The sequence below is a fragment of the Rutidosis leptorrhynchoides genome, chromosome 1, assembly GCF_046630445.1.
Source record: "Rutidosis leptorrhynchoides isolate AG116_Rl617_1_P2 chromosome 1, CSIRO_AGI_Rlap_v1, whole genome shotgun sequence".
Classification (NCBI taxonomy): Eukaryota; Viridiplantae; Streptophyta; class Magnoliopsida; order Asterales; family Asteraceae; genus Rutidosis; species Rutidosis leptorrhynchoides.
Window position 1 is genome coordinate 664,430,655 of NC_092333.1, and position 12,200 is coordinate 664,442,854.

The window sequence follows — 12,200 nt, forward strand, 5'->3', positions numbered from 1 at the left end:
TGGTCTTAGAGAACCAGAATTTTGCATTAGTGTGTCTTATCGAGTTTGTTAGGATGCATTAGTGAGTCTGGACTTCGACCGTGTTTACTTGAAAAATGATTGCTTAACAAATTTTGTTGGAAACTATATATTTTTAACATGTGAATATTATGTGATATATTAATCTCTTAACGCGTTTGATATTATGTGATAGATGTCTACCTCTAGAACAAGTCCCATTGACTCACCTAATAATAATGAAGAGTCAAATGTAAATTGGAATGATTCGTGGACTGATTCACAAGTTCCCGAAGAGGAACCAGAAGAAGAATCGGAACCGGATGAAGAAATAGAACCGGTGGGGGAAATAATAAAACGGTTAAGTAAAAGAAAATCCTCAACCAACCGACCAAGGTTAATTATGGTCAATGGTGTTTCCGCCAAGGAAGCAAAATATTGGGAGGATTACCAATTCTCCGATGAATCGGATTCTGACAAGAATTCCGATGATGTTATAGAAATTACCCCAACTGAATTTAAAAAGGCAAAAGAAAATAATAAGGGAAAGGGCATAAAAATAGAGAAATCTAATTCCAACCCCGATGAACTTTATATGTATCGTCAACCCCCGAAGTCCTTAAGTTGTAACAATGACCCGGGAACCTCTAAACCACCAGGTTTTTCTAAACCAATGTGGAAAACGACGGCTCGTATTAGGGGAACATCATATATCCCTAGAAACTTGGCAAAACGAACCAAAACCAAAGAAGAAGAAACAAGCGAGTCGGAATAAGATAGTTGTATTAGTGTGGTGTAATATAAGTAATATAGTATGCTTATGCTTTATGATATATGTAAAAATTGCTTGTATTAATAAGTATTTTTTTTATGAATCTAACTCTTGTCTATTTTACAGTATAAAAACACAAAATGGATAGACAACCCAATATTTTAAGAGACCTACCCGGAGACATGATTGATGAAATCTTGTCGAGAGTCGGTCAGAATTCTTCAGCACAACTATTTAATGCGAGATCAGTTTGTAAGACATTCGAAGAACGTTCCAAGAATGCCTTGGTTTATAAAAGGCTTTCGTTTGAAATATGGGGGATATCACATTGGGAAATCCATAAGTTACGATGTGTTTACTTTGACGCATATATTGCGGGGAACCCAAATGCTATTTTACGCAACGGGTTAAGAAATTATTTTGACTCAATGTATCCGAATATAGGACTTCATGATTTAGAAAAAGCGGCTAACATGCAACATAAAGAAGCATGCTATGCTTACAGGTTAGTAATGTTCGCTTCTCACCAAAGTGAGAAAAAGAACATCGGGCTACAACTATTAAACAAAACGTTCCCACAAGTGACGGAGTCGGTAATTGGGGTAAGAAATGAGGTTTTTAGGCTATTACGAGACTGTTGGTCATTACGTAACCCTCGTCCCTTTGACGACGTTACAACACGCTGTCTTATCAACGGCCATAACGGTTATGTTCCACAAGACCAAGGATGGGAAGTAGTCCTAGTAAATCCAGAATGCATGACTTGTTTCTGGACGTATGAATTACGTGTCTTTATTGCCTTTGCTGAACGACTTGTGTACTAGCTAGAATTATCTTCACAACTATCTTGTATCAAAGTTATTGTGTGCTATACTTCATGCTTTATGTAAAATAAGCGGTATTGTAAGTTTGTAAAATATTGTATAAAAGTTTGAACGCGAAATATTATTATAATCAGTTTTTCATATAGAATTGTAGTAGTTGAATTGTATATTAGCTACTAAGTATGAACTTAACGGGTAGGTACTACCCGAATTTAAATTTATAAAACGCTAATATGAAGAAAAAGCTTTTATAAATGAGTTCATATTATGCTACGAATGAAATGTCCCGTTCTTATTGGTTAAAAACGTTCCATATTAATTGATTTCGTTGCGAGGTTTTGACCTCTATATGAGACATTTTTCAAAGACTGCATTCATTTTAAAACAAACCATAACCTTTATTTCATCAATAAAGGTTTAAAAAGCTTTACGTAGATTATCAAATAATGATAATCTAAAATATCCTGTTTACACATGACCATTACATAATGGTTTACAATACAAATATGTTACAACAAAATAAGTTTCTTGAATGCAGTTTTTACACAATATCATACAAGCATGGACTCCAAATCTCGTCCTTATTTAAGTATGCGACAGCGGAAGCTCTTAATAATCACCTGAGAATAAACATGCTTAAAACGTCAACAAAAATGTTGGTGAGTTATAGGTTTAACCTATATATATCAAATCATAATAATAGACCACAAGATTTCATATTTCAATACACATCCCATACATAGAGATAAAAATCATTCATATGGTGAACACCTGGTAACCGACATTAACAAGATGCATATATAAGAATATCCCCATCATTCCGGGACACCCTTCGGATATGATATAAATTTCGAAGTACTAAAGCATCCAGTACTTTGGATGGGGTTTGTTAAGCCCAATAGATCTATCTTTAGGATTCGGGTCAATTAGGGTGTCTGTTCCCTAATTCTTAGATTACTAGACTTAATAAAAAGGGGCATATTCGATTTCGATAATTCAACCATAGAATGTAGTTTCACGTACTTGTGTCTATTTTGTAAATCATTTATAAAACCTGCATGTATTCTCATCCCAAAAATATTAGATTTTAAAAGTGGGACTATAACTCACTTTCACAGATTTTTACTTCGTCGGGAAGTAAGACTTGGCCACTGGTTGATTCACGAACCTATAACAATATATACATATATATCAAAGTATGTTCAAAATATATTTACAACACTTTTAATATATTTTGATGTTTTAAGTTTATTAAGTCAGCTGTCCTCGTTAGTAACCTACAACTAGTTGTCCACAGTTAGATGTACAGAAATAAATCGATAAATATTATCTTGAATCAATCCACGACCCAGTGTATACGTATCTCAGTATTGATCACAACTCAAACTATATATATTTTGGAATCAACCTCAACCCTGTATAGCTAACTCCAACATTCACATATAGAGTGTCTATGGTTGTTCCGAAATATATATAGATGTGTCGACATGATAGGTCGAAACATTGTATACGTGTCTATGGTATCTCAAGATTACATAATATACAATACAAATTGATTAAGTTATGGTTGGAATAGATTTGTTACCAATTTTCACGTAGCTAAAATGAGAAAAATTATCCAATCTTGTTTTACCCATAACTTCTTCATTTTAAATCCGTTTTGAGTGAATCAAATTGCTATGGTTTCATAATGAACTCTATTTTATGAATCTAAACAGAAAAAGTATAGGTTTATAGTCGAAAAATAAGTTACAAGTCGTTTTTGTAAAGGTAGTCATTTCAGTCGAAAGAACGACGTCTAGATGACCATTTTAGAAAACATACTTCCACTTTGAGTTTAACCATAATTTTTGGGTATAGTTTCATGTTCATAATAAAAATCCTTTTCTCAGAATAACAACTTTTAAATCAAAGTTTATCATAGTTTTTAATTAACTAACCCAAAACAGCCCGCGGTGTTACTACGACGGCGTAAATCCGGTTTTACGGTTTTTTTTCGTGTTTCCAGGTTTTAAATCATTAAGTTAGCATATCATATAGATATAGAACATGTGTTTAGTTGATTTTAAAAGTCAAGTTAGAAGGATTAACTTTTGTTTGCGAACAAGTTTAGAATTAACTAAACTATGTTCTAGTGATTACAAGTTTAAACCTTCGAATAAGATAGCTTTATATGTATGAATCGAATGACGTTATGAACATCATTACTACATTAAGTTCCTTGGATAAACCTACTGGAAAATAAAAAAATGGATCTAGCTTCAACGGATCCTTGGATGGCTAGAAGTTCTTGAAGCAGAATCATGACACGAAAACAAGTTCAATTAAGATCATCACTTGAAATAAGATTGTTATAGTTATAGAAATTGAACTAAAGTTTGAATATGATTATTACCTTGTATTAGATTGATAACCTACTGTAAGAAACAAAGATTTCTTGAGGTTGGATGATCACCTTACAAGATTGGAAGTGAGCTAGCAAACTTGAAAGTATTCTTGATTTTATGTAACTAGAACTTGTAGAATATATGAAGAACACTTAGAACTTGAAGATAGAACTTGAGAGTGATCAATTAGATGAAGAAAATTGAAGAATGAAAGTATTTGTAGGTGTTTTTGGTCGTTGGTGTATGGATTAGATATAAAGGATATGTAATTTTGTTTTCATGTAAATAAGTCATGAATGATTACTCATATTTTTGTAATTTTATGAGATATTTCATGCTAGTTGCCAAATGATGGTTCCCACATGTGTTAGGTGACTCACATGGGCTGCTAAGATCTGATCATTGGAGTGTATATACTAATAGTACATACATCTAAAAGCTGTGTGTTGTACGAGTACGAATACGGGTGCATACGAGTAGAATTGTTGATGAAACTGAACGAGGATGTAATTGTAAGCATTTTTGTTAAGTAGAAGTATTTTGATAAGTGTCTTGAAGTCTTTCAAAAGTGTATAAATACATATTAAAACACTACATGTATATACATTTTAACTGAGTCGTTAAGTCATCGTTAGTCGTTACATGTAAGTGTTGTTTTGAAACCTTTAGGTTAACGATCTTGTTAAATGTTATTAAACCAATGTTTATAATATCAAATGAGATTTTAAATTATTATATTATCATGATATTATCATGTATGAATATCTCTTAATATGATATATATATACATTAAATGTCTTTACAACGATAATCGTTACATATATGTCTCGTTTAAAAATCATTAAGTTAGTAGTCTTGTTTTTACATATGTAGTTCATTGTTAATATACTTAATGATATGTTTACTTATCATAGTATCATGTTAACTATATATATATCCATATATATGTCATCATATAGTTTTTACAAGTTTTAACGTTCGTGAATCACCGGTCAACTTGGGTGGTCAATTGTCTATATGAAACATATTTCAATTAATCAAGTCTTAACAAGTTTGATTGCTTAACATGTTGGAAACATTTAATCATGTAAATATCAATCTCAATTAATATATATAAACATGGAAAAGTTCGGGTCACTACAGTACCTACCCGTTAAATAAATTTCGTCCCGAAATTTTAAGCTGTTGAAGGTGTTAACGAATCTTCTGGAAATAGATGCGGGTATTTCTTCTTCATCTAATCTTCACGCTCCCAGGTGAACTCGGGTCCTCTACGAGCATTCCATCGAACCTTAACAATTGGTATCTTGTTTTGCTTAAGTCTTTTAACCTCACGATCCATTATTTCGACGGGTTCTTCGATGAATTGAAGTTTTTCGTTGATTTGGATTTCATCTAACGGAAAAGTGAGATCTTCTTTAGCAAAACATTTCTTCAAATTCGAGATGTGGAAAGTGTTATGTACAGTCGCGAGTTGTTGAGGTAACTCAAGTCGGTAAGCTACTGGTCCGACACGATCAATAATCTTGAATGGTCCAATATACCTTGGATTTAATTTCCCTCGTTTACCAAATCGAACAACGCCTTTCCAAGGTGCAACTTTAAGCATGACCATCTCTCCAATTTCAAATTCTATATCTTTTCTTTTAATGTCAGCGTAGCTCTTTTGTTGACTTTGGGCGGTTTTCAACCGTTGTTGAATTTGGATGATCTTCTCGGTAGTTTCTTGTATAATCTCCGGACCCGTAATCTGTCTATCCCCCACTTCACTCCAACAAATCGGAGACCTGCACTTTCTACCATAAAGTGCTTCAAACGACGCCATCTCAATGCTTGAATGGTAGCTGTTGTTGTAGGAAAATTCTGCTAACGGTAGATGTCGATCCCAACTGTTTCCGAAATCAATAACACATGCTCGTAGCATGTCTTCAAGCGTTTGTATCATCCTTTCGCTCTGCCCATCAGTTTGTGGATGATAGGCAGTACTCATGTCTAGACGAGTTCCTAATGCTTGCTGTAATGTCTGCCAGAATCTTGAAATAAATCTGCCATCCCTATCAGAGATAATAGAGATTGGTATTCCATGTCTGGAGACGACTTCCTTCAAATACAGTCGTGCTAACTTCTCCATCTTGTCATCTTTTCTTATTGGCAGGAAGTGTGCTGATTTGGTGAGACGATCAACTATTACCCAAATAGTATCAAAACCACTTGCAGTCCTTGGCAATTTAGTGATGAAATCCATGGTAATGTTTTCCCATTTCCATTCCGGGATTTCGGGTTGTTGAAGTAGACCTGATGGTTTCTGATGCTCAGCTTTGACCTTAGAACACGTCAAACATTCTCCTACGTATTTAGCAACATCGGCTTTCATACCCGGCCACCAAAAATGTTTCTTGAGATCCTTGTACATCTTCCCCGTTCCAGGATGTATTGAGTATCTGGTTTTATGAGCTTCTCTAAGTACCATTTCTCTCATATCTCCAAATTTTGGTACCCAAATCCTTTCAGCCCTATACCGGGTTCCATCTTCCTGAATATTAAGATGCTTCTCCGATCCTTTGGGTATTTCATCCTTTAAATTTCCCTTTTTTAAAACTCCTTGTTGCGCCTCCTTTATTTGAGTAGTAAGGTTATTATGAATCATTATATTCATAGATTTTACTCGAATGGGTTCTCTGTCCTTCCTGCTCAAGGCATCGGCTACCACATTTGCCTTCCCCGGGTGGTAACGAATCTCAAAGTCGTAATCATTCAATAATTCAATCCACCTACGCTGCCTCATATTCAGTTGTTTTTGATTAAATATGTGTTGAAGACTTTTGTGGTCGGTATATATAATACTTTTGACCCCATATAAGTAGTGCCTCCAAGTCTTTAATGCAAAAACAACCGCGCCTAATTCCAAATCATGCGTCGTATAATTTTGTTCGTGAATCTTCAATTGTCTAGACGCATAAGCAATCACCTTTGTTCGTTGCATTAATACACAACCGAGACCTTGCTTTGATGCGTCACAATAAATCACAAAATCATCATTCCCTTCAGGCAATGACAATATAGGTGCCGTAGTTAGCTTTTTCTTCAATAACTGAAACACTTTCTCTTGTTCATCATTCCATTCAAATTTCTTCCCTTTATGCGTTAATGCAGTCAAGGGTTTTGCTATTCTGGAAAAGTCTTGGATGAACCTTCTGTAGTAACCAGCTAGTCCTAAAAACTGGCGTATGTGTTTCGGAGTTTTCGGGGTTTCCCACTTTTCAACAGTTTCTATCTTTGCCGGATCCACCTTAATACCTTCTTTGTTCACTATGTGACCGAGGAATTGAACTTCTTCCAACCAAAATGCACACTTTGAAAACTTAGCGTACAATTCTTCCTTCCTCAATACTTCTAACACCTTTCTCAAATGTTCACCGTGTTCTTGGTCATTCTTTGAGTAAATAAGTATGTCATCAATGAAAACAATGACAAACTTGTCAAGGTATGGTCCACACACTCGGTTCATAAGGTCCATGAACACAGCTGGTGCATTAGTTAAACCAAACGGCATGACCATAAACTCGTAATGACCGTAACGTGTTCTGAAAGCAGTCTTTGGAATATCATCTTCTTTCACCCGCATTTGATGATACCCGGAACGTAAGTCAATCTTTGAATAAACAGACGAGCCTTGTAGTTGATCAAATAAGTCGTCGATTCTCGGTAGTGGGTAGCGGTTCTTGATGGTAAGTTTGTTCAACTCTCGGTAGTCGATACACAACCTGAATGTACCATCTTTCTTCTTGACAAACAAAACAGGAGCTCCCCACGGTGATGTGCTTGGTCGAATGAAACCACGCTCTAAAAGTTCTTGTAATTGGCTTTGCAGTTCTTTCATCTCGCTGGGTGCGAGTCTGTAAGGAGCACGAGCTATTGGTGCAGCTCCTGGTACAAGATCTATTTGAAATTCAACGGATCGATGTGGGGGTAATCCCGGTAATTCTTTCGGAAATACATCGGGAAATTCTTTTACAATGGGAACATCATTGATGCTCTTTTCTTCATTTTGTACTTTCTCGACGTGTGCTAGAACAGCATAGCAACCTTTTCTTATTAGTTTTTGTGCCTTCAAATTACTAATAAGATGTAGTTTCGTGTTGCCCTTTTCTCCGTACACCATTAAGGGTTTTCCTTTTTCTCGTATAATGCGAATTGCATTTTTGTAACAAACGATCTCTGCTTTCACTTCTTTCAACCAGTCCATACCGATTATCACATCAAAACTCCCTAACTCTACTGGTATCAAGTCAATCTTAAATGTTTCGCTAACCAGTTTAATTTCTCGATTCCGACATATATTATCTGCTGAAATTAATTTACCATTTGCTAATTCGAGTAAAAATTTACTATCCAAAGGCGTCAATGGACAACTTAATTTAGCACAAAAATCTCTACTCATATAGCTTCTATCCGCACCCGAATCAAATAAAACGTAAGCAGATTTATTGTCAATAAGAAACGTACCCGTAACAAGCTCCGGGTCTTCCTGTGCCTCTGCCGCATTAATATTGAAAACTCTTCCGCGGCCTTGTCCATTCGTGTTCTCCTGGTTTGGGCAATTTCTAATAATGTGGCCCGGTTTTCCACATTTATAACAAACTACATTGGCATAACTTGCTCCGACACTACTTGCTCCGCCATTACTCGTTCCGACACCATTTGTTCCTTTCGTTCTATTAACCCCTGGTCCGTAGACCTCACACTTCGCCGCGCTATGACCATTTCTTTTACACTTGTTGCAAAATTTGGTGCAGAACCCCGAGTGATACTTTTCACACCTTTGGCATAGCTGCTTCTGATTGTTGTTGTTGTTGCGGTTATTATTGTTGTTGGGATGATTGTTGTAGTTGCTGCTGCTATTGTTGTTGTTGTTGTTGTTGGGCCGTTTGTTGTAGTTGCGATTGATGTTGCGATTGTTGGGATAATTGTTGCGATTATTGTTGTAATTGCTGTTGTTGTTGTATTGGTGATTCTTATCACCATTTTCCTCCCACTTTCTTTTGACTTGCTTCACATTGGCCTCTTCAGCAGTATGTTCTTTAATTCTTTCTTCAATCTGGTTCACTAGTTTGTGAGCCATTCTACATGCCTGTTGTATGGAGGCGGGCTCGTGTGAACTTATATCTTCTTGGATTCTTTCTGGTAATCCTTTCACAAACGCGTCGATCTTCTCTTCCTCATCTTCGAATGCTCCCGGACACAATAGGCACAATTCTGTTAATTGTCTTTCGTACGTGGTAATATCAAATCCTTGGGTTCGTAACCCTCTAAGTTCTGTCTTGAGCTTATTGACCTCAGTTCTGGGACGGTACTTCTCGTTCATCAAGTGCTTGAATGCTGACCACGGTAGTGCGTACGCATCGTCTTGTCCCACTTGCTCTAGATAGGTATTCCACCATGTTAACGCAGAACATGTGAAGGTATGCGTAGCGTACTTCACTTTGTCCTCTTCAGTACACTTACTTATGGCAAACACCGATTCGACCTTCTCGTTCCACCATTTCAATCCGATCGGTCCTTCGGTTCCATCAAATTCCAAAGGTTTGCAGGCAGTGAATTCTTTGTAGGTGCATCCTACACGATTTCCTGTACTGCTAGATCCAAGGTTATTGTTGGTATGAAGCGCAGCCTGTACTGCGGCTATGTTTGAAGCTAGAAAAGTACTGAATTCCTCTTCATTCATATTCACGGTGTGTCGAGTAGTCGGTGCCATTTCCTTCAAAATAATCAAATGGAACAAGTTAATCATACAGAATATTAAGAGTAGTTAATAGTATTTCGTAGCATAATATGAACTCATTTATAAAAGCTTTTTCTTCATATTAGCGTTTTATAAGTTTAAATTCAGGTAGTACCTACCCGTTAAGTTCATACTTAGTAGCTAATATACAATTCAACTACTACAATTCTATATGAAAAACTGATTATAATAATATTTCGCGTTCAAACTTTTACACAATATTTTACAAACTTACAATACCGCTTATTTTACATATAGCATGAAATATAGCACACAATAAATTTGATACAAGATGGTTGTTAAGATAATTCTAGCTAGTATGCAAGTCGTTCAGCAAAGGCAATAAAGACACGTAATTCATACGTCCAGAAACAAGTCATGCATTCTGGTTTTACTAGGATTACTTCCCATCCTTGGTCTTGTGGAACATAACCGTTATGGCCGTTGATAAGACAGCGTGTTGTAACGTCGTCAAAGGGACGAGGGTTACGTAATGTCCAACAATCCCGTAACAATCTAAAAACCTCATTTCTTACCCCAATTACCGACTCCGTCACTTGTGGGAACGTTTTGTTTAATAGTTGTAGCCCGATGTTCTTGTTCTCACTTTGGTGAGAAGCAAACATTACTAATCCGTAAGCATAACATGCTTCTTTATGTTGCATGTTAGCCGCTTTTTCTAAATCACGAAGTCCAATATTCGAATATATTGAGTCAAAATAATTTCTTAACCCATTGCATAAAATAGCATTTGGGTTCCCCGCAATATATGCGTCAAAGTAAACACATCGTAACTTATGGATTTCCCAATGTGATATCCCCCATCTTTCGAACGAAAGCCTTTTATAAACCAAGGCATTCTTGGAACGTTCTTCGAATGTCTTACAAACTGATCTCGCCTTAAATAGTTGTGCCGAAGAATTCTGACCGACTCTAGACAAGATTTCATCAATCATGTCTCCGGGTAGGTCTCTTAAAATATTGGGTTGTCTATCCATTTTGTGTTTTTATACTGTAAAATAGACAAGAGTTAGATTCATAAAAAAAATACTTATTAATACAAGCAATTTTTACATATATCATAAAGCATAAGCACACTATATTACTTATATTACACCACACGAATACAACTATCTTACTCTGACTCGCTTGTTTCTTCTTCTTCGGTTTTGGTTCGTTTTGCCAAGTTTCTAGGGATATATGATGTTCCCCTAATACGAGCCGTCGTTATCCACATTGGTTTAGAAAAACCTGGTGGTTTAGAGGTTCCCGGGTCATTGTTACAACTTAAGGACTTCGGGGGTTGACGATACATATAAAGTTCATCGGGGTTGGAATTAGATTTCTCTATTTTTATGCCCTTTCCCTTATTATTTTCTTTTGCCTTTTTAAATTCAGTTGGGGTAATTTCTATAACATCATCGGAATTCTCGTCGGAATCGGATTCATCGGAGAATTGGTAATCCTCCTAATATTTTGCTTCCTTGGCGGAAACACCATTGACCATAATTAACTTTGGTCGGTTGGTTGAGGATTTTCTTTTACTTAACCGTTTTATTATTTCCCCCACCGGTTCTATTTCTTCATCCGGTTCCGATTCTTCTTCCGGTTCCGATTCTTCTTCCGGTTCCGACTCTTCTTCCGGTTCCTCTTCGGGAACTTGTGAATCAGTCCACGAATCATTCCAATTTACATTTGACTCTTCATTATTATTAGGTGAGTCAATGGGACTTGTTCTAGAGGTAGACATCTATCACATAATATCAAACGCGTTAAGAGATTAATATATCACATAATATTCACATGTTAAAAATATATAGTTTCCAACAAAATTTGTTAAGCAATCATTTTTCAAGTAAACACGGTCGAAGTCCAGACTCACTAATGCATCCTAATAAACTCGATAAGACACACTAATGCAAAATTCTGGTTCTCTAAGACCAACGCTCTGATACCAACTGAAATGTCCCGTTCTTATTGATTAAAAACGTTCCATATTAATTGATTTCGTTGCGAGGTTTTGACCTCTATATGAGACGTTTTTCAAAGACTGCATTCATTTTAAAACAAACCATAACCTTTATTTCATCAATAAAGGTTTAAAAAGCTTTACGTAGATTATCAAATAATGATAATCTAAAATATCCTGTTTACACACGACCATTACATAATGGTTTACAATACAAATATGTTACAACAAAATAAGTTTCTTGAATGCAGTTTTTACACAATATCATACAAGCATGGACTCCAAATCTCGTCCTTATTTAAGTATACGACAGCGGAAGCTCTTAATAATCACCTGAGAATAAACATGCTTAAAACGTCAACACAAATGTTGGTGAGTTATAGGTTTAACCTATATATATCAAATCATAATAATAGACCACAAGATTTCATATTTCAATACACATCCCATACATAGAGATAAAAATCAT